The sequence below is a fragment of the Mustela erminea genome, chromosome 13 (assembly GCF_009829155.1).
Source record: "Mustela erminea isolate mMusErm1 chromosome 13, mMusErm1.Pri, whole genome shotgun sequence".
NCBI classification, from domain to species: domain Eukaryota; kingdom Metazoa; phylum Chordata; class Mammalia; order Carnivora; family Mustelidae; genus Mustela; species Mustela erminea.
In genome coordinates this window covers 14,234,035-14,257,240 of record NC_045626.1, presented here as the reverse complement: position 1 = coordinate 14,257,240, position 23,206 = coordinate 14,234,035, and the positions used below count along the sequence as shown (strand labels likewise).

General features: G+C 48.1%; 1 protein-coding gene across 3 annotated transcripts in view; it reads right to left on the bottom strand.

Moving 5' to 3' along the window:
* Window positions 1-19,669, bottom strand: part of RNF152 (ring finger protein 152) — a 77,595-nt gene extending 57,926 nt beyond the window's left edge. For 2 of the 3 annotated variants that reach the window (XR_004277982.1, XM_032310057.1), the window contains exon 1: window positions 19,362-19,669. The gene's annotated coding sequence lies outside the window, so the exon portion shown is untranslated. Of the gene's footprint in view, window positions 1-18,004; window positions 18,129-19,361 lie in introns of all 3 variants that reach the window. The other variant, XM_032310058.1, reaches the window with a different exon arrangement.
* Between the last annotated feature and the right edge of the window lie 3,537 nt (window positions 19,670-23,206).

Here is a 23,206-nt window from a genome sequence, read left to right as displayed (position 1 = left end):
AGGGAGTAAGTCCTACAGTAAGAAGGCCAGCAAACCTGGGAATGTAAGTTACTTCCAACGTAAGAAATCGAGGCTTCACTGAACAACAGGCGAGAGATGAACAATGCTTATTTAAAAACAAACAAACAAACAAAAACAAAAAAAACCCTGCTGGAGCCAAAAATATTACTAATGACTTTGATAATATCTGGTTAAAAATTCTTAATGAAGTCTGGGCGGTTTAATTTCTTAATCTCCAAAATATTCCTGAAAACTCACCTATTTCCATTATAGGTTACAAATCCATTATTAGGCCTCTTTCCTTTCTGGCTTGTTCTACATTTGAAAAGCATTGACTATTCCACTGAAGCGGACTTCCCTCAAAATAACCTCATTATTCTAGACTTGCACAATTATGTCACAGATATAATTACCACCATCATGATTCCAGGGCTATTTGTTGCGCCATAATTTCCAGATGAATTTCTGGTGTAGAAATAAAATAGCCACAATAAAATAATTAATTACAAGTCCATTATGACAACAGCACAGAATGACCGAAATTAAAACTCTGAAAGTTTTAGTATTTCGTTTTTAATATCATGTTCATCTTTGTAGCCAGCAAATAATTACTATAAAGGCGCCCACTGTTAGTACATTTTGTTTCTAATAGCACTGCTTTCTTGGTATTGGTACTTTTCCATAACTACTACTGCAAAGTTTTGAAAGACCGCTATATCATGACGGTCTGAGTACCAATGTTACTACTAACCAGATTCAGGGTCTGTTTTTGGTTTGGGTTTTTTTTTTTTTTTTTTTTTTTTTTTGGATTTTATTTATTTATTTACTTGAGGGGGAGAGAGAGAGCTCACAGAACAAGAAAGCACAAGCTAGGGGAGGGGCAGAGGGGAAAGCAGACTCTCCACTGAGCAGGGAGCCCGAAGCGGGACTAAATCCCAGGACCCCGGGATCATAACCTGGGCTGAAGGCAGATGCTTAACTTACTTAGCCACCCATTTGCCCCCAGATTTAGGGTTCGTATGTTCTTCTACCCCTCGGGAGCATAATCTGGCCCAAGCCACTAAACTTCCCTGGGTCTCAGTTTGTTCAACCATAAATATGGGGCTTAAAACAGCACCTACTCCTAAATTATTGTGATAATTAGGTGGGGTAACTTTTACAGAGCTTCACAAAATACTCTAGATTTAGTTACAAAATACTCTAGATTTAGTTAGATTTAGTTAGCAATTCTTTAACTTGTAAATTCAGTTCAAAGATATTCAATATTTTAAATTTTACTCAAGGGGCGCCTGGTTGGCTCAGTAGGTGGAGTGTGTGACTCTCGATCTCAGGGCCATGAGCTTGAGCCCACGTTGGGCATAGAGCCTACTTAAAAAATAATAATAATCAAATAAGATTTTACTCAAAATGTTGTCACCTCCACTTTCTTCTTTTTCTGCCAAGGTACTAAAGTGATTATCCAATAGTCAGTAAGGACCATCAGCCCACCTGACACATTCTCTGAAGGACTAAGGTTCCCTTCTACAACCCGAAGAAAGCAGACTCATTTTCTGAGACAATGGAATCGGCTGGAGCAAAGCACAGGGCAGCAGATTGGAATTAATCAGCAGATTCGATTAGGTGCTGATTATACTAGAGTTTTTGAGGCCCTTGGGGCAGAGGGTGCATCAGTAAACAAACTTCACAAAAGGAAAACAAAACCCACTTACCATCTTCAAAGTATTTTCCTAATCTATCTAAACGAGTAGTTTTATTCTGCATTATTTGTGACCATTCCTCATACCATCCTATGTGAAGTCTGTCTGGTTAATTTAATTTTAGACCTATAAAAAGTAATTTCAGGACTCTACTACTGTTTTACCCATTTGGGGCTCCAAGTATATTTTGGTTCCTGAAAACCTACCCCCAACTTCTTACATGAAACCCAAAGGCCAAACTACAGGGCGATTTGCCCCAATACTATTTCCTCTCCACTAGCTGCCCAGCGTATTAACTGACCAGAGAGAAGAATCAATAAAGACCATCAATATGTCTTTGGAATAGCCAAATAAAAAGGACACCAGTGGCAGGAACCACCATACTTCCCTGGCCAATACAAGACTCAGCCACCAAGATGCAGTGCCCCCCACCCCCGCCGACCCGAAGAAAACTTCCTGATGATACAGCCCTTAACCCACCAGTAGCACAAAGATACCACATCCAATAGAGTGTGGGGGATATAAAAAAGTGTGAGATCAGTACAGTCTTTAAGGAGACAAAGAGCCAGTTAGAGATAGAAGATAACCGGTCATGACAACATTTACTGGTGAAAACAAATAAATAAGCCAGGTCCCTGGTAGGGTAGGCACAGCCCTCACGCAAGCCCCATCCAGCATCACTCAGCAGCTGGCCCCACCCCCGGAGGCCCTGCACTAGGTCTGCAAGATGGAGGAGACAGTGAAGGTCCCTTTCTCCTGCAATCATCGGGGATTCGGAGATGGGTCTTGGGCAGGGTACCAAAGAAAGAGTTAGGATCTGAACTGGGGTGGAGGGAGAAAAAAAAGGCAAGCATCCTCAAGGAGACCACAGGAGGAAGGCAGACCAGCCGGAGCACGCCCAGGGGCTGGTGAGTTAGAAACACACGGCCAGTTTGGGTGAGCGGAGCATCATCCCACCGGACTCCCAATACACCAGGCAGGGCCCCTTACAAGACCCTCTCCATGCATGGTCTGCAAAATATCTCAAATGTCTTAAATCAAGGAGAAATCAGAATCAATCTGGGAAGAACAACTACAATTTAGCTCCACTAGAACATGAAGTCACATATTACCTTTTAGTTTTCAATACATGTAAGTGTCCTCTGCTCCGGGAAACAACCGTGTTTTCCTGTTCCTTCCTCCGTTTCCGTCTCTGCCCTTTCGCGGACAGCTCTCAGAGCCTCTCTCTCCCCCACTTGGCAACACGGTTCAACCTCAGACTCACAATGGCCACCTGGATGTCGATTAGTCGCAAAGGCCCAGCTCTGTCCTCTCTTCCAAATGCCATTTTTAAAGAGAACTCTTGACTTCTCCAAATTTGGCCTTTTGCACATCATTTTGTCTTTGTTACTGTTATTCACCTGTAACCCACACTTGAAAACCTGTTTCTCTCCCACCTCTCATTCAACTGATCTCCAAAACTCCACTAATTTTGTCCCTGAAATGTCTCTTGCATTCATGCATCTTTTCTCTCCTGTGGCCCGCCTCCTGGGGTGCAGGTCTTCGGTACGTCTTCTCTGGACCCCCAACTGGTCTCCCCACCTTTGTCCTTCCCCATCCACACTGACTGCTGCCAGATTAAGCTCCCAAAAGCACAGCTTCATACCCACCTGCTCCCAACCCCCAAAACCATCATGACTTCCTGCAAATAAATCCCAAAGGCCCCCTTCCCACCAGCTAGTTTAATCCTCTTCCCCCAGTCCAGCTCGCATAAGCCACAGTCATAAAGCAGTGTAGTCATCAAGCACTATTTGGTGTTCAGAAGACAGATTCCCCCCTCCCCTACCACCTTGCTGCTCTGCTGGAATGCCACTCCACTGCCCACGTGGCCAGATTACTCCCTACACTTCAGGAGCATCGCCAAATGCTACTTCTTGCATGAAGCCTTTTTAAATCCTTTAGCAGGAAGTAATCTCTCCCCTTCACACTCTAGTACCACTCATTTCATCCACTACCACCTGGCATGCGGTTCCTGGTGTGCCTGTGTCCTTACTCCTACCGAGGGGACCTCCTCAAGGAGCATCCCTGTAGGAAAGCAATCACACCAACATGCTAGGTTAGTACTTAGGAGGATCCATGGCGCCAAGAGTTATGGAAGACACAAGAGCATCCGTTGACAGCTAATTTGGGAAATTATGCTCCAACAATGCAAAAATAAAGCGATAATATCCGTAACTCTTTTTAACCACCATATATAGATGTTCGCTGAACTCATGAAAATACAGAACATCTCGGAGAAAAGGAGTCTCCTGGACAGAATGAGGAATGTGAGGCAGCACACGGATATATCTCACAGCCTCAACTCCAGAGCCATGTGGAGCTGAGTTCTAATCCAAGTTCCGGCACTCATGCACTTTGTGACCTTGGCATGTCATGTAGCCTCAAGTTCTTGTAAAGAAGCAAATTAAAATAGAGATAAAAAGTACCTTCCCCTTCAGGCTGTAGTGAGAATAAGGCACACACAATGCAAAACACTTAGAGCCTGGCATATAACTAGTCCTATCCAGGTTAGCTGGTCTTATTATGGTGCAAATGTTCTATATGGGGGAAGAAAACCCCACAAGAATCACAGACTTGGTAGTAGTTAAGATGTCTGGCAGGATTTTTACTACAAAGGAAGACTTCACCATCTTAGAATTGTCAGTCCACATCTGCTCTCTTCCTGACGGGGAGTCTCTGGCTGATTTGACAGGTGGGATGAAATTCACGGGGGGCGGGGGGCAGGGGCAGAGGAGGGGGGGCGGGGGGGCGGGGGCAGGGGGCTCTCTGTACCATGGAGTGAATGTTGTGCAAACAGGGCAGGCACCCGGCCACTGAACCAGCCACAACGCCTTCGGCTGTCAAGGGGCTCCCGCACAAACAGCCATTGTCACCGGCAAACAACCCAGCCGCTGTCACCCAGATGGGGGCCAAATGAAACCATGGGACTTATGCATTTTGGTCCGTGGCTCTGTGTAGAGACAACCACAGATACGATTAATTGCTGCACAAGAAATCCAGAACCAGGCCCTGAATTTGGCCCGATAAGCCATCTTTTGGGGTCAGATTTTTAAAGGACACGAATCCACAGCATCCGGCTGGACTATGCAAATATGAGTCTGCTTCGAGGCCCAGCACATCACACGGCGACTCATTAATTAATGGTGTGGGGAACAGCTGTGACTGCAGGGTATCCACATCTGTCATCCCCTCCCCCAAAATGTGAAAATGCTTTATACAAAAATTGCCACAAATAAACGACCTGAACCCAGACCACAGGCCCACAGTCCCACACGGTGAAGTGAAACCTGCCAGGACGTTGGAGGGTTTATCACTTTCTACTAAAATTATTTATAGCTCAAAATTGTTCGTTCTTCACATGTCAGAATTACCAGAGTAGTGGGATCCAAACTCACATTTCTCCTCGTCTTAGTTTCTGACAAAAATCTCGAAGTTAACAGAATTATAGCACTGAGGCTGATGCCTTACAAGAACCAACAAAAATACCGTCCCTTTCTCCGTGGCTGGAAGGTCTGTTTTTACTGACGACCTGGAATCCAGGCATGGCTGCTTCACCGAGGGGTCTCCATCCAAATGTCAGGGAAGGTGAGGCAGCGGACACTGACTGTCAGAATAAATACCCCCAAATCTCAGCAGCCTAACGCCGCACATGGTTTAACCCCTTCTTCACGCTGCATTCCACTTCCGCTCGGGGAGGGAGGTTCTGCTCCACACGTCATTCAGGTTTCTCCCACCCTGTGGCTTCTCCCACCCTGTGGCTTCTCCCACCCTGTGGCTCCATCACAGCCCCGGCCTTCGCAGTTCTCCCCGACCCCACCCCCCCTGCAGCTGGCCAGCAGACCAGAAAGAGAGCAAATGTGGAAAAGGCCCTCCCCCTTTAGCTGCCTCTCATTTCCACACACACCCCATGGGTGAGAATCAGTCACATGCCTCTGCCCCCCCGCCCCATGTGGAAACTAGTCTAGTACAGTGGTTGTCAACACTGTGGAGGCAACTGTGACTCCCAGGAGACTGGCAATGTCTGGAAACATCTCTGTCCTAATGAGGCAACTGGCACTGAGTGCGTAGGGTCCAAGGGTGCTACTGAACACCCTGCGGGGCACAGGTCAGTCTCCCTGCAACAAAGACCCATCCAGTCCCAAATGTCAACAATGCTGAGGTTGTGGAAGCATCCAGCCACTCCCCACCACCACAGGACATGTCAATGCTCAGGTCTACCGCCATCTGTCCCCAGACACTCTCATCAATCCCAAGGAATCCACATTTCAAGCTTGTTCATTCATCCGCTTGTTTGTTCCTCCGTCCATTCCTCTGAACTCCTGAACAAGACAAGGCCCCTGCAGTCCGAGAATTCTCCAGTGGCGCAGGGAGGCAACCAGAGGTAAGAACGATTAAAAAAGAACAAATGGAAGGAACACTAATTCTTCCTCAGAGGCTTGGAGGAGAATCCATGAAGCAGATAGAATGGGAAAGAAGTCTTGAAGGAAGCAGATACTTACAGCTTTCCATGGAGACGAGGCATTTTTGTGAGAAGGGGGAAGGCATTCCAGGAAGAGGGAACTCCACGAACAAAGCAATGGCGAGATGAAAGGGCAGGACTTATTCCCGTTTTGGTGTGGGGCAGAACAGTAACAAGGGGAGGAGGGCTCGCCCACCAACGGCCATTGTAAGAAATGCTTTTTTGTTTGAACAATATTTTTTAGTAGAGTATTCATGAAAGTCTTAAGCTCCCAGCTACGCACACTGGCTTTCAGTCAAGTAGCCCTTCAAGAAACAATTCCCACCATCTAACTGCATAGAAACATGTCAGCACAGGGCAGAGCTCAGAGAATAGTCAGAAATCGCACTGCAAATTTCCCAGCAGAACTCATCACCGACTCCTTCAAACCACACAGCCCCAAAGCCACGATGAGACGGATTCAGGGAGATGCGGACCCGAATCATCCATCTTTGTTCGCAGGGACAGAAGCGTGCAGGAGTCAGATCGCTTCCTGAGTTATACCACACTGAACCCATTTTTTAAAAAGGACTTAACCGCTTTTTTCAATCCCGCATCCCAGCCGTGGATGTGGCTCCCAGGCTGGGGGTTAAGAGCAGACCCCACAGGCTCTGTATCCCAGCTCTGGCATAAACTCGCCGTGTGACCTTGGGCAAGTCCCCTAACTTTCCAGGATCCTCCGCCTCTCAGATAACATGCTTAAAGCAGTTAGCACTGAGCCTGAAGCCTGTAATACATGTTATCTGCTATCTCTGTACTAGAGTTATTCCCCCCAAGGGTCCCCCCCCCAGAAAGGCACTGTGGAATCCAACAGTTTGGGAAGGAACACAACGGATAAAGTTCCATGTCATTTTGTAAAACATGCATTATTAATAACAATGTCAATTTGCTTCGGGCAAGATGCTTTTAATTACGAAGTCAATACCACCATGTAAACACCCGTTTTTCTTCATTTTGAAGCTAAAATTGAGCCTAAAAAATACCACACTCCGACATAATTATTTACCCCTTATTCCCTTAACTCACTTTTCTTCCCTCCAACTGTTGTCTCTCTCTCTCCTTTTCTCATTTTCGCTGTGATCAGCTCTGGGAAAACAAAGTGTATTTAGCTGTTAAGTACTATAGATTATATCGAACGACACCAGTCACCTAGCACTAAAAAGCCTCATAAAAGGAAGAAATTTGTCTCTTTACAAGTCAGAAGCTCGGAGGAGTTAAGCTGAGGGAGGTGAGCTCCAGAACGCAGACGAGCATCACCCGGAGCCGAGCGGCCTAGACTCACGGGGAGCACCCCACTCCTGGGGGGGTCCTAGTGAGCACAGGCGAAGCCCCAGTCACCTTTACTCCCAGGCGCCATAGAGTCAAATGGCGCTGCCCTTTGCGGTAAGTCAAGGACAAGGAACAAAATGAAAGCCAAGGCGACCAGATGACCGAGGCTGAATTCCATTTACACTTCAAAATTGATTATCACTGCCCTCCTAATTTACAAGGAATTCTAAGTTGTCTGGACAGCATCTCTTTTTCAATTTCCATTCCAGACTGGCCTTGATTCCTGAGAATGTTATTTTAAGGAGCACATTACAAAGAAGCTTTGGCACCTCCAACGAACAGGTTCCACAAATAAGACCCAATCAATCTGGGGTAAAACTTCACATACTCTTTTTAACCTCTAGGTGAAGACATTTTTTCTCGCAAATCAAAGAACTTCTTGTTGGGAAGAATGAGGGCCCTAAGATGCAATTCTCAAGCACCGTGTTTATTACTGTAACATAAACTCAAGGTGTGTGAACGATTAATTTTGGATAGCTCTGACTCTGCTGTTGGAAAAAAGTAAACGAGTGATTCTGCAAAAAACAAAACAAAAACAAAACAAACAAAAAAAGCACTAACTCTTTGAACTAATATTTAACATTTGCGTGTAGAAATAAGAGCAATTTATAAAATGCATTCTGGGGGCGCTGTGTTGCTCAGTGGGTTAAAGCCTCTGCCTTTAGCTCAGGTCATGATCCCAGGTTCCTGGGATCGCACCCCTCATCAGGCTTTCTGCTCAGCAGGGAGCCTGCTTCCCTTCCTCTCTCTCTGCCTGCCTCTCTGCCTGCTTGTGATCTATGTCTGTAAAATAAATAAAATCTTCAAAATAAAATAAAATAAAATGCATTCTGCTTGCCTGTAAGTTTCCCCTTCCATAGACAAACCATTTACCTTTTTCTCAGGTGAAGCAACAGGCCCTGAAGAAATCTGGCTTATCAGGAACCAAAATGAGTATTTCTCAGAGCCATGGTGATTACCCAGGAATCTGAGTTGAAAGAGTGACGTAAATGTCTAGCAATTGCCCTCAGGTGCTCTGTGCCCCGGGTCTACAACTAGCAAACTAATTACTGTTTTGGTAATTTGCTGCAGGTCCTAACATCCCCAGATAAATAGTTACACTTCCCAAGAAGAAACAGAACACAAAGGGTTATCACTGGAGGCATCGGCTAAAGATCAGAAAAATCTGTGGCTAATCCAAGGGCCTTATCAGTTGCCATCAACCCCATGTGTTAGTAATGGAGATTCAGAAAGAGAGAATGCAGACAAATTGGCCCCCAGGCTTCCAGATACCCCACTCCGGAGGCAGGAGCTAGGCCTCCTCCTCTTCCCAACCCACACTTGGAATGATCAGACTCATCAGGAAATCGCTCCCTTAACTCGAGGAAAACACAGGGCAGCGGGTGCACAGGCACTCGATCACACTACAGTTCTGTGCACAACATGCGCACGTTCCAGAAGCATCCGAGCGTCAAACAAAAGACAAGGCAACTCATCGGTCGGTGTCATGTGGTTCCAACAAGAAGAAGAAAAACAAACAGTAGAGAGAAGCAACAGCTCATACACTTCCGGTCACAGCACAAGGGACCCAGAGAGGATAGAAGGTTGTGCATTTTCAAGGAACCCATCCGAGGGCCCAGAATGAAATCCTGCAAGGATCAGCAACCTGGTCCTGCACTGGAATCCAGCTCTCAAGGTCATTTCCCAAGATTAAACTGCACCCTTCCTTCAACAAGTATTTATTAAATAGCCACTGTGTACCAAGCCCTGTGCAAAAAACCCTTCCAGGCACAACAAATATTACAACTTAAAGAGCATTTTTAAAAGATCCCGTTAACTTTATAGCTCTATCATATAGGCTAGTTGCCTTTCTTGCCTGTACTAAAGAGATCTCTTCTTTAATAAAAATAACAGCAATAATAATAAAGATCCTATTCCAAAAAGCACATTCAGAAAGAAAAGGACTGACAAAGCCAACTGCATTCTGCAGGCTTGTCCAGGCCAGCTCTCTGCTGCCTCTCTTCTGAGGACGGCTGCCTCTCCAACCGTGGGAAATGTCCACAAAGCCTGCTTCAGGGAGAACAAAAAAACAGACAACAAGGACAGGACCCCTCGGCAGGGTAACCAAGTAATGCTGGGCTTCCCGGGGCCTTTCTGGTTTTGAAAACAGAAAGTCCCTCACCCGGGGTATCCTCTTAGTCCTGGAAAAGCTGAATCGGTGGGTCATCCTACCTCCCAAGAAACCAGACCCTGGAAACCAGACCCTTCCTTGCCTGGCCCGGGAGGGCTGAGGTCACCGGAGAAAGGACGCTGGTGCTCTTCAAGGAAGGCCGACTGCCTGTGAGCTGTCCCAGAGTCGCTCTGCTTCTCCAGCCTCCTCCTGAGAAGGCCGATCATCCTAAACTCCACGCCATATAGGCAAAGCTCTACAAAGACTCTCCAATGATAAGACTCCAATGCCATGACATACGAAGCAAATCCTCATAAAAATGCCAGAGGCCCTAGGTATTTGGATGTGGTTATCTTCGTGACTAGTTCTAGAATTTCTGCAGCGTAAAGCACAACTGTTCATCCAGAGATTTCCAGATTTCAACACAACTGGTGGATGGCAGATGCCAAGTAAGAGGGACAGCAGTAACAGCCGCCATTAATGTAGCATTTAGGATGCACAGGCCAACACGCTAAGCACCTTATGCAAATGAACTAACTTACTCTCGAATAGCTCAGTGAGGTTGACTGTCCCCCATTTTCCAGACAAAGAAACCAAAGCTCAGTCAGACCTTATTTACTCAAGATCATTAAGGGCACAGCCAACACCTGAACCCAAACCCATCTTGCTTCAAATATGCCATGTTTTTGGGACGCCTGGGTGGCTCAGTTGGTTAAGCCGCTGCCTTCAGCTCAGGTCATGATCCCAGGGTCCTGGGATCGAGTCCCACATCGGGCTCCTTGCTAGGCAGGGAGCCTGCTTCTCTCGCTGCCTCTGCCTGCCACTCTGTCTGCTTGTGTGTACTCTCACTCTCTGACAAATAAATAAAATCTTTAAAAAAAAAAATGCCATGTTTTTAATCACTCAACTGACTTAGGATCAGGTAAAATGGGTATGTATGGTTATGGTCAAGAATTGAGGGGGCTGAGTATCAGAAACATTTCTTTTATTCTGTCCCCTTTTAGCTTCGCCACTGCAAAAAAAAAAAAAAAAAAAAAAAAAAAAAAAGAACCCGTAAATTAATTACAAGTTAAGTTTGTACATTAAGCTAAGGCAAGGGTTTTACTTAGAACTGTGCAGAATTGTGCCTAGCAAATGGCAGAAACTTATTTGAATAAATTTAATAATTTAATACAATTTTATACCGAATACAGGGTTTACGCCATTGATTCACAGTGTTTCAAATGCTATTTTACCCATCACCAGAAGTGGACAGATGGATTCTGTTTCTCAGTAGTTAGGTTTCTCAATCGTCAATGTGATGGAGTAGGACCGAATGGACAAGTGCTTGCCTCACGTAAAGAAGGCTCTTTACCTGTACGGTTGAATAAGCTATCACTCACTCACTCACAATGACCGTTGATCCTTACCTCACATGCAACAAAGGGGCAAATTCTCCAAAAGAGGTACAGAGATCTATCCACATTCTCGCCAACCACTTTCTACCTCGTATCAACCTGCAAGGAAGCAATTTACAAACCTACCCCAGAGCAATACAACTGGAAAAGAAGATCACACCAAATACTTTGTTTTTTGAGACACTGATCTCAACTCCATTCATTAGCCCTCAAACTGAGAACATTATTTTGATGTTAATGTATCCGTGGCCATTTTCTCCAAGCAGCTTAACACATTTCCTCTTTCATAATAACGCTATCCATAATGATCAAGCATTCCAAGGGTTAGAGTTTCCATCATGTGAATGAGTATTCCAAAATCAAAAGAGGAAGAGCAAACCAGATGTCTATCCCAAAGGCACTTATGGCTACAAGCTAATTACGAAGGGAGACATGGCAGCCAATTGGACAACAGTTGCCCACTATGGTCAAATCCAAACAACATGGTCTGCTTCTTGAGACTGTGGGGTAGCCTGGAGATAATGGGATGCAAGTTTTCTATGTCCCCCAAGAAGATGTTTTTGTGTGTACTCTTGTTGTGCTGGAAGAAGCGGACAAACAGAAGCTGAGAAACAGATCATCAATAACAATTCCTTTTGTTAGAGTGACAACCCTCAATGAGAACATTCACTTCCCAACCGCTGAAATGCACATGAAGCCTGGCAACTCTAATTTGATTCAATACTTAACCATTATTAATGCAAGTAGGGGAAGCTCTTAAAAATAAGTTTCCCTCGGGGTCAGCTGGGCTTCCAGTTCTTGGCTTCAGTTCAGGACATGGTCTCGGGGTCCTGGGATCGTGCCCTGTGTTGGGCTTTGCGCTCAGCGGGGCGTCTCCTTCTCCCTCTCTCTCTGCTCCTCCCCCACCTCCACTCACACTCGTGCTCTCTGCTCTCTAACAAATAAAGTCAATCAGGAAAAAAAAAAGTTTCTGTCTTCTTAACTTCCTTTAAGTCTAAGGCCAAAAGGATCTATAATTCCTTTATCACAGTAGGTCAAAATCATTTCTGGGCTGTCAAAGATTCATCAATGATTGAGTATGTATTGAGCCCTTATGTTGCACTAACATGGTGGGGAATAATAAATAGGTTCAAACCTCATCCAGTATTCATCTCTAAGGAGCTTGCAAGAGAAATGAGATGTTGCTGGTTTCAGTCCCTACGTCCATCAGCTCCAAGGCCCCCTTGGAGGAAACTGTACCCCTCACCCTCTCCCCCAGCTAAGCAGTGACTGGAAAAATCCCATTCACATCCTGGGATATCTTTTCAGTACATCGCTCTTCATCTGAACTAGCTCGAGTGGGTTTCTATTCTTTGGGATTAAAAAGAAAGAAAAAGACTAGGGTGCCCAAGTGGCTCAGTCAGTTAAGCACCTACCCTCCAGTCATGAGCCTAGGGTCCTAGGATTGAGCCCCGCATTAGGCTCCCTGCTCAGCGAGGAGTCTGCTTCTCCTTCTGCACCTCCCCTCTACTTGTGCTCTCTCTCTCTCTGGCTCTCTCTTCTCTCAAATTAAAAAAAAAAAAAAAAGAAAAGAAAAAGACCCCTCCATCTTAGGTGATAATACAAGACCATGTATGATAAGTGTCCTTTGTAGAATGAATGAACGTTAAATGAAATGAGGGATGAATGCGATTTTGCCAGGGAACTTTGCAGGAGTGAAGCATTGCTATGGGCTAAAGTGACAGAGTTAAATGTTTTAGAAGAGTTAAGAGCCAAATCACACCTTGAGTGACAAAGTATAGGGAGAGGACATTGCAGGCCACAGAATATTCCAGAATTTTAAACAGGCTATGCAAAACATTTCAGGGACTAGTGGGTTCACCATCCCAGCTACTCTTAAACTCAGACAGAGCAAAAGTTAGGGATGGACCTTAAGTCTTGAGTCTAGGTGGGGAAAGCCTTAAAGGGAAGAGTAAAATATATGAACCTCATCCCCAAAAGACAGAAGCCACCGAAAAGTATTAAGCAAGGGAATGAACACCGAAAATGGCCTACTGTCCTAAGGGTACCAGCATTTTCTCATATGGATTGGAGTGGGAAAGCCAGGAGGTAAGGGTACCCGCTCTTAGAGTCCCGAGAGAAATAAAGTCCTCCGCTGGGGGACGAGAGTGAGGGCAGAAATGAAGGGAGGCAGGGAACTGTCACTGAGGAGGGACGTCCGTCTGTTCATCAACAGAACCCCAACATTCATGAGAACGCTGCCTATTTCCACGGTATCTGTCAAAGCTTTTGCCAAAATCTCATCAGTGACCAGAGAACGTCAGTGAGGAGTGTACTAAGTGTGTGCTTATCTGGATTTATAAACAGAAAGCGAGGCAGGAAAGTTACATTTCCTTGGGAGGTAGGCAGGAGGGCCGAGAAAGCAAGCACGGGCACAGAACATGGCGCCCCAAGACCCCACTTCAACAGGTCTCTGCCCCTCCCCGCGGCATTTGATCAACGTCGTCCCTGCATGAAGTCTGGTAGCCCAGGGAGCCTGTGTGACCTCAGAGTAAGTTTTAACCTGCAGGATGTTTGCAGTGAGCGGGAATGAACAAATCCAGCGGCAAATAAGACACCATGCTCTATTCATACCCTCTGCTCCCCGTAGACCACAAGGAGCCCCCCTACACTTCTACAAAAAATGTACTCCTGGCCTCAGCAGCCATAGAGGGTCTAGGCCAGAAAACCACAGGCTTCAAGGACCACCCAAAGGAGAAAAAGTCACACACAAACTGCTTGCTGCTGGCCTCAAGTCTTCCAGTGACAGTAAGTCAACCAGAAACCAAAAATCCTTAAACATAAGAGTAACTTCGTTTATCTAAATGGTGATTTCAATCACGAAAGCAGACTCCTGGAGTCCGGGCAGCTCACAAAGCCAAAAAGCCAGCAGGGAAGGAGCAGGAAAACCCACGCCCTCCTCCCTTCCGGCTTTCTCGACATTTCCACGGCGCCCGGGGCCAGGCATCCCATTCACTCCACAAGTGTCCTCTACCTGGTCCGCGGACTAATTATGAAATTAACTAAGTAATGGGCACTCAGAGGCCAAACAAAACACAGAAATGTGTTGCGGAGCTTCACAAATGTATTTCGAGACTAGTCCCTCAGGACTTCGTTTTCCCTCTTGCGGGGTCTGTGCTGGCCCTCAGCCCAACCCCACACACCCTGGTGGGTTCCTGGAGGTTGTGGACGGGCTATATTTGGTTCTCCCTTCAGGCTTCTCAGCCACTCATTTCCCACTTTCCCTGCCTTTGGGTGCAACACTGTGTCACTCAAGGGAAGCAAAGGGCAGCCTCTGCATTCTTAGGCTAACACTGATGTCCCCTAGTCACTGTGACTCAGGGGCCATTTCACCGTATCACCTGTCTAGGGAGAGCTTTTTATAAAAAATGACTTCAGCAAGCGAGGTGATTACTGAGCCAGAAGCAATACAAAATATTTTGTTAAATTCCACACGTATGCCGAAGGTATTTCTCAAATCCTAAAAACTCTAATCCATGCATGCATTAATCAAAGCATGAACAAAGATATTTTGAGGAACCAGCACTTCTGACAGCAAAATCTCTCTACAAGCCACCAATTACTTAACCTGCTGCTCCTTGTGCACCCAACTGTTTTGAGGGACAATGCAACAAGGCAGGCTTTAAAACTTACCACCCTCTTTGTCAACATGGTTGCTGATGGGAGCATGAATGTCCCAGAACTCTCTAGGTGTTCTGCTGGCCCCATGACCAGAAAACGTCGCTCATCCAAAGTGCTTTTTCTAAACCTCAGATTAACAAGGGGGTAACCCAAGGCCACACTATACAAATTCCTGCCCCCTCGAAGTCTTCTCTAGGGCCCTGCAATCTTTGCTGTGCGAGGTGACCCCCTATGTGACTCTAGGCCCACCGCCACTCCTTTCCTACCCAGGCTGTTCCAAACAAACTCAAAAAGTCTTAGACAAGAGGCAGATGGAGAGGGAGAGAAAGTCTGTAAGCAACAGCTCTCTGTTACATAATGCTAAGCACAGAACCTCCTAGAGCTAGCCCTACAACCATTTCCTGGCCTATCACGTCAGAATAAACAACTACTCAAAACAGGCAATAAGAGAGAACATTATGGTTTTTTTTAATTTGGTGGTCAGTGTACAGTCGTATCAGTAAATATAATACCAAAACATCAGTAAATACCATGTGGGGGTAGAACCAGATTCTTTAAGATATTTTTCATTCATACTTTCAACTGATACTCTTATAACACCCAATGTCTACAAAGTTTGAGCTAGCCCCACAGAAAGACACTTTGTAACCTCATCTGGGCCACAGCACCTGTGGAAGTCATTGGAGATCACTCGCGGCTACCCCTTTTTCAGATTTCGCCTTCTTCAAGACAAGAGATACTGAACTATGGTTTCAGTGGGGTTCTAGGACAAGTTCTGGCCAAAGCAATCTGAGTCACTTCTGCGCCCGATCGTGTCATTAATACAAGGAGATCCTCTAGCTTCCTTTCCAGGACTGCACATTCAAGATCACACCTGCCTCAGGTTGTGTCTTCAGGTGACGAGGACGAGCAGGGCCTACACCTGCTGACCACGCCGGACACACTGCACGGGAAAGAAAGAAACTGTGTTTAACCACAGAGATTTCAAGGTGATTTCTTCCTGCAGCGTAACATAGCCTAACTTGCCAATATTATCGCTGTTTTAAAACAGAGAGAATCCTGCAAAAGTTCCTCTCCCCATCTGTTTTCAAAATCAGGTAATACCAAAAAAGCAGAGTTTGTTTCAAACTTCAAGCCATTCTTTCAAATGTAGAGGGTGCAGACAGGACAGACAAGTTCAAGCAACTCGCAGGGAATAAGGAATGAAACAGAATGACCTTTCAACAACGGTGAGATCTAAACATTCATGTGGAATTCAGCTCAAGAGTTTAAAGCCTATGAAAAAAAAGGTCACCTTCTGACAACAGGTCCAGTCTATGAAGTAGTGATCTCCCCAATGAAAGAGGCATTCAATGGCCATAAGCTCCTCCCTCAGAAGTCCAATGCCACCCTTTGTTCCTCTTTCTTTAGCTTCCATCCAACTTAATTAAAATCAGGTCTTCCATACGCTTCCTGAAGGTGGCTCCTCTTTAGGTCTCCAGACAGTCTCCCCAGCCGCCCCTCCCCTTGGCATTTTTCACAGAGACTATTATTTATCAGGTGCTCGATCAACATCTACTGAATTGAATTAGAGGGAACACTCTGTAGAAAAGCCTTGGGCACTGGAGGCAAAGGTTGGTCTAATAACCCTCTAGGGTTCCCCACCCCACAGCTAAACACACTACTGCAGACATCTGGGGCTGGGGAGTCTCCACCTCAAGAAAACAAAATCAGCATCAATATAACACTTTATTATGATTTATTACCACACAGCGCTTAAAACCACAGTACGCCGAACACTGCACTGTGGCTATCTTTGTTCTTGGACGTGCATTTACATGTGCAGGCAGCTGTTCTCCCTGGTGGAATTCTGTGTGTGAGGTATTTATTTTTTCTATTAAAAAAAAAAAAAAACCCACACCCTTTGTTTCTATTGCATTATTACACTCCTTATTATCCCATCACGTGGCTTCTCCTCTTGCAGGAACACAGCACACACCCTGCGTTATTGCTGACATAAAAATTACTTGTCAAAATCCCTCTATCCTGGCACCATTACGAACCTGATCTTCCCAAAGCGGTGGCCTTTGTTCCAGCTGGGACCAGATACCTCCCTTACTTTTCCTGGTGATTCCCAGACACTCGGAGTACAAGGATACAAGCCAGTTGTCACTGACGTTTGCTTAAAGTCACCTTTCAAAACTACCCTAGAGGTGAATGACAAATCCGTCAAGTTTTTCCATTTTATTTTTCAAGGGATTTGGAGGGGAGGGCAAGGTGATGGGGGAATCTGCCACAGACAGTGCGGGTATTGCTGCAGCTCAAGAGAGCTTGGGTCCTCAGCAATGCCTTCTTCCTAGGAGATGAACCTTGAGGCCACCTCCATAACCACTCTTAATCTCTGCTTCTCGAGCAGGATGCGAGGACTCTGCCCTCTAGGAGACAATGCCAATGCCAAGGTGATCTGACGCGTCTGAAGGTTACATTTTCATTGAGCCCCGTCAAGATAACCCCAGATTTCATTAGGTTGACACCAGAACAGAGCTATCCTTGGAAAGAAAGGAACAGGCCAGAGTCTTTGGAAAAGAACCAAACACCTAAAGATAAAACGCAGTCTGAGAGCCTAATGGTTCATGGCTATGTAAATGGAAACTTAACTAAAGCGCCCTTTCTCTGTTCTCTTTTCTGCTCTGCTCCCCCAACTGCCCTCCGTTCCACCTCCCAGGAACTTACTGCTGGCATGTCCCTCCGGATATTGCAAACACGATTACAATGAAGGCTTGCAGGAGAGACATTATTTCCTAAGAAGGTTACTACATTTGACCAATGCCCTAATTGAGCACTGGTCAAATTTACAATCTGCCTCACAATGATACCTTTTCAACAAGCGATATCCACGAACAGACTGAAGCCAAAATATATTACTACAGATAAGAAAGCAGGCATCTAATCCAAACCCCACGTTCAGATACAATTGCCCATGTACTGAATATATCAAAATTCCCATCCATGGAAACCCGGGGGAATTGATTCACCCCCAAAGGCACCCTGCCCTCAACGACTTCTTGCAAAGGAAGGTTTCAAGTCATTTGCAATTTCTTTCTCAGAACCAGGAGTTAGCAGCAGCCCCTCACGGCTCCACCACACAGCAAAGGAATGGTGTGATGCAGAAACCCCCCAGTCAGCCCCGTGCAAACACTGTTGGCCCCAATGACCCAGAGACACCCCGGCGGCTACCCAGACTGCTGGGGGTTACCTGAATCTGTCATCAAGTCCCTTTCACCCCCTTCTGCGTGATGACATCAAGTGGAAATGGTACGCGTTTGGGAGGCAAGAGGCAGACAAGCAGGAAGCACAATTGAGCCTGAGCTTTGTTCAGCCTGCAGTGAAAGACGCGCAGGAAGGGTTAGACTCGCGCAGCAAAGAAAGAAATTCAAGCACCCTCCCCGGTCGGCGGCGGCGAAGTGGGTGCGCTGGGAGGCGGAGGGAGGCGGCGGAGGTGTGGGGAGCCGACCAGCCGCGGAGGGGGCGTAACGCTTCCTAATTGTCTCTATAGGATAAATACCCCCTCCCCCAACTCCGCTGCAGTCTCCCCCGCCCCCAAGTTCTCCTCCGGTGGCAGAGCTTCCACCAGCAACTGTGACCCCTCAAAAGAGAAAGAAACACGAGAAGGCGTAGAATAACATCTCGGGGCAAAAGACACACTAGCAAAATATACTAGTCAACCGGGTTCTCGGGGAATGCGGGGCGCCGGGTCACCCGCCCAGACAGACACACCGGCGCTGCATTCGGGAGCATCCTTTCCCTCGCCCCCGTCCGCCACCTCATCAAGTCCCTGTCACTGTTTTGCCGATTTCTCCACTCTTTCCAAAACCGCGCAGCGCTCCCCCCCGCCCCACCCCCACCCTAAGCGGCGGATCTGGGACCGCCGCCTCGCGTGCAGCGTCCCACGCGTCCAGCCTGCTTTGTCCTGCCGCTGCCCTTCCAGGAGCAAGCGCCCCAGGCACGTGGGTCCGCACAAAAGACCCCCACCATCTGGCCCGCCACGGCTCCCTCTCCTCCCGAGAGGGGTCCCGGGGCCGCGGAGTGGCGCGCGAGGGCAACTTCTGGGGGTGGGGACCTCGCTCGACAAGGGGCTTGCTAGGGGACCGTCCGGGGTGCGTGCGGGGTGGGGGCGCAGCCGGGGCGCGCGCGCACGTGCACCCTCCTGGGCGTGCGCGGCGCGGGCACGAGACGCGCTCCCTCGGACTGGAGCTCCAGGGGGCATCCGAGGACTCCGCGGAGCGGCCGACAGCGCCGTTCCCCCGCCCCAGCCGCCAGCCCAACTCCGCCAGCGCTCGGGCGAAACGCAACTCCAGGGACCCCCTCCCCGGCGCCCCGGGACCGCCCCGCTGTGCGCTGCGCTCCCTTCCCCGGGACCCCTGCGGCCCGCCACTCCCATCCGCTTCCCAAAAGAAGCCCCCCCCAACACACCAGGGGGTGGCTCCCCTTCCCCGCTTCCCTGGCTCCGGGCGCGGCCGCGGTGGGGGCGAGGGCATCCATCCCTTCGCGCCCCTCTCGCTGCCCCCGACCCGGGAGGGGGAGAGCCGAGAAACAAACCGAAAGTCACCGACCTCTCTCTGCAGCGGGCTCCGGCGCTCCCTACGGCGGCGGCGGCGGCGGGAGCATCGCGGGGTGGTCCCGGCGCGCCCGCCACCCGCTCGGCCAGACGCGCGAGGCGGGCTGCGGGGCTGGCGCGGGAGGGGAGCGCGGCGTCCGCGCCTGCAGCCTGGGCTCCCGGCTCGGCCCTTCGGGAGGCGCCCCACCTGCCCGCTGCCCTCGGCGCTCCCGGTCGGACACGGCCGCCAGGCGCTGGGCTCTGAGCGGGAGCTTTTTGTGTCACCGCCCAGACTCAGGCACCGAAGGGGGGGTGGGGGCGGGAGGCCGGGCTCCGCTCCCCGCGGCACCGCCTCTCCCCGGCGGCTCCACCTCCTCCAACCCCCACCCCCCCTCCACGGCGGCTGGTCCTGGACGTCCGTCTGTCAGTCCCGAGTCGCACCCCCGCCGCCCGAGTGAGGAGCTGCCCACCCTGGCCCGCGCGCTCCCTAGGCCGTGCCCCAAATGCCCAACCTGGGCCGGGACCTCGACGTTGTCTCGGCGCCGCGCGCGGTGGGGGGCCGGGGAAGGGGGACCTGAGCGGCGATCAGGTGTGAGACGAGGCCGCGTTCGGCGGGCGGGAGGTCAGGGGCTGAGGCGGGGGCCGAGGCCGGAGGGGACCGGCGTGCGGCTCCCCACAGGGGGACCGAGCCGGGGAGTTGATACCGTCGCGTTTCCAGAAACTGCCCTGGCATCCGCGTCGCAGCAGATACTTCTGGCTGCCGCTAAAAGTTCACGTAATCCAAGCAGGGATCGATCCTGCTTTTGTGGAAGGGAAGATACTTCCCGAGCAGCCCGAACGGATACCCCACCACCTGGCTCCCTGGGAGGGTGTGCAGGGGAGGAGGCGGGGGTTGGGAAGAGCGAGGTGCAAATGCTGCGGGTTCCATGACAGGTGCAAACCACCGCGGCCCACCTTAATCTCCACCTTGAAACCGAACTTCTACCTTAGGGAACATGCTTAGCATGATTAGATCCTCCAAGAAAATATGAAGACGGTCTCTGGCCTCTTGGGTTGACGGCAGAACTGGGTAATGGAGGAGAGGGGTGGCCGCTAGAGGATGGTGTGCATGCTCCTTGGTGCCCTTTCCAAGGATTTCTATGCAGAATGAAGATCTAAAAGTCTGTTGGATGACTCTGAGAAGGATAAGCCCGCCCACCTGCCTGAATGCCAGCACCAGGTTAACTGGATGGTTCCTCAGTTAAACAACAGAAAACACGCAGCCTTTTCCCCTAATTGTCCTAATTTCCCTTTTTCCTAATTGTCTCTATAGGATAAATACCCCCTCTCCCCACTCCACTGCAGTCTCCCCCGCCCCCAAGTTCTCCTCCGGTGGCAGAGCTTCCACCAGCAACTGTGACCCCTCAAAAGAGAAAGAAACACGAGAAGGCGTAGAAGAACATCTCGAGGCTTGTCCACAAAGAAAGAACTCCCGTTCTAACCTTTCCCAAGAGCTCACCGAAGTGCTTCTGCCAAGAAAATGAAAAGGAGACCCTCCAAACCACAGAAGTGTGGGGGGGAGCCTCTGAATGACCTACTAAAATTCAAATTGTACTCAACTAAAACTCGTTCATAGTGTTTCCGAATGTGTTGTCACTAAGCACATACAGAAATCAGTCACCAAGAGACAGCTTTATGGCTTTATAGCTTGATGGCTGTCAGTCCTCTCTTGGGCTCCTAATTAAAGTGTTCACTTGGCTAACTCGTGTCCTTTTGTTCCCCAAAGTTATATCCTCACTGCACCTGGCAGCAGGGAAAGTTAGGTGTGTGCTTTAAAAGCCTCAGGTATGCTTGGGGTAGAAGGCTTCAGGAGTCTTTATTTTTGGCCTCCAATTCAGGGCAGAAAAAAAAAAATTTTTTTTTTTCAATGAGAAGCTAATTAGAGTATTGAAAACTTCTGATGTTGACCAGGAGCTTGGAATAGGATGGTAAGTTATCACACCTCAAAATTTTACAAGGAAAGTTTAGCCTATAAATATTATGATTATACAAGAAGTGCCTTTAAAGACTACTTTTAAGAAGCTAATTTCAGGGACCAGTAATTATTCCAAAATATTGAAACTCCTTTTTTCAGTGGCTTTCAAAATGATTCTTTGGGAGGATTCAAGATTTCAGCCTGGCGTGGGGTAACTTCCATTCTTACTGATTCATTCCTGCTGGCTGGTATTTTAATTCGTAACCCATCATGGGTGTTCTGCCTTCTGTCCAGTCTTGTAAAGCTGTCACGTAGAGAAGGTTAATTAACTGGGGCAGACCGGGATAGACCAGTTCTAAGACTAGTAGGGGGCAAGCATCAACCCTTCGAGTCAGGGGAGGAGCAGGCAATGACATGTCTGAACAAGATTCGTCAGCGAGGCGGTCCCAGGAGCAAAGCAGCGGCGACAAGGCAGTGTCCCCAGGCAGGCAGCATGGCCAAAGCTTCTGGCCTCCAGCTCCAGACCAAGCCCCTGCCCATGGTGGGAGTAAGACAGAGTCCAGGTAGCATCTCAGGTCTTAAAGAACTGGTCTTCTCAGGATGGGCTCTGGGCACAAGATAAAGATCAGATAGTCATGAAGGCATTCGACAAATATTCCTTGAGTATGGACTGTGTACCGGGAACTCGGCTCTAGGATCAGAACAGAGAAGAAAACAGACCCAAATTCCTGCCCTCAGAGAACACACATTCTAACAGAAAAAGCAGAGAATATACAACATAATCACAGGTAAAATGAATTATGTGTTGGGGTGAAAAGTAAAAGGGGAGAGAAGCGATCAGGAATGTGGGTGATTAAGTCTGTGTGTGAGAAGAAGGCTGAAATTTCAGTTCAGTGGCCGGAGGGGGCCCCCTAAGAAGGGGAGTGAACTGCCAGAAGCGAGGGAGCAAGGCAGGCAGTAAACAGGGAGAGACTCGCCCTTATCAGACAGGCTACAAGAGATGGGTCTGTATTTCCCACGGGCAAAAGTTGGTCAGTGAGACCAGCAACACTGACCAACATTTAGTCACCTGAGGTGGAACTAAAGTCGTTTAAATCCAGACAGGGATGAGTTCCTACCCATCTTTGTGCCCACAGCACTGAGAAGGTTTATTGCGCTCAACAATCTTTATGGTTTATTGGCCTGAGCCCTTAAATCTCTGAGAATCTGGGATGGAGCTGAGATAAATGTGGCTCCATAAGACTAAGGACAGCCCTTGGGCCGGAGATAACACTTCCACAAAAGAATGTGGTGATCTAGGGGCACCTGGGTGACACAGCTGGTTAAGTGTTTGACTTTTGGTTTTGACTCAGATCATGATCTCAGGGTCCTGGGATCAAGGCTTGTGTAGGGAGGTCCGGGTTCAACACGGAATCTGCTTCAGCTTCCCTCTCCTTCTCCAGCTGCCCCTTCCCAAGCTGGTACACACATTCTCTCTCTCATTCTCTCAAATAAAAAATAAATAAATCTTACCCCCCCCCCAAAAAAAAGAACATGATGATCTCTTTCATTGCTTTTTACACGTCTTACCGATCTTTGAAGGCAGGATTATTTTTTACCTTCTACCCTAAGCACCTAACACATGAAGAGGGAAGGAGAGAAACAAGAGGAGAAGAAGGGAAAGGAAGAAGAAATTGGGACAGGAAACAAATCCTACTCAGCTTGCAACCTCTAAAGATCCTAATAATGAGGATGAGTTTTCTGTTTAACATGTATGAGTTTTATACGTTAAAACTGCATCTTGAAATCGAATTATGGTAATAGTTGCACACTTAAAAACAAAGGGATTTTAAGGCTTGTAAATCCTACCTCAGCAAAGTTGTTTGAAAATGCTGAAGAAGTACCCCATGCTGAGCCAGCTTTCACAT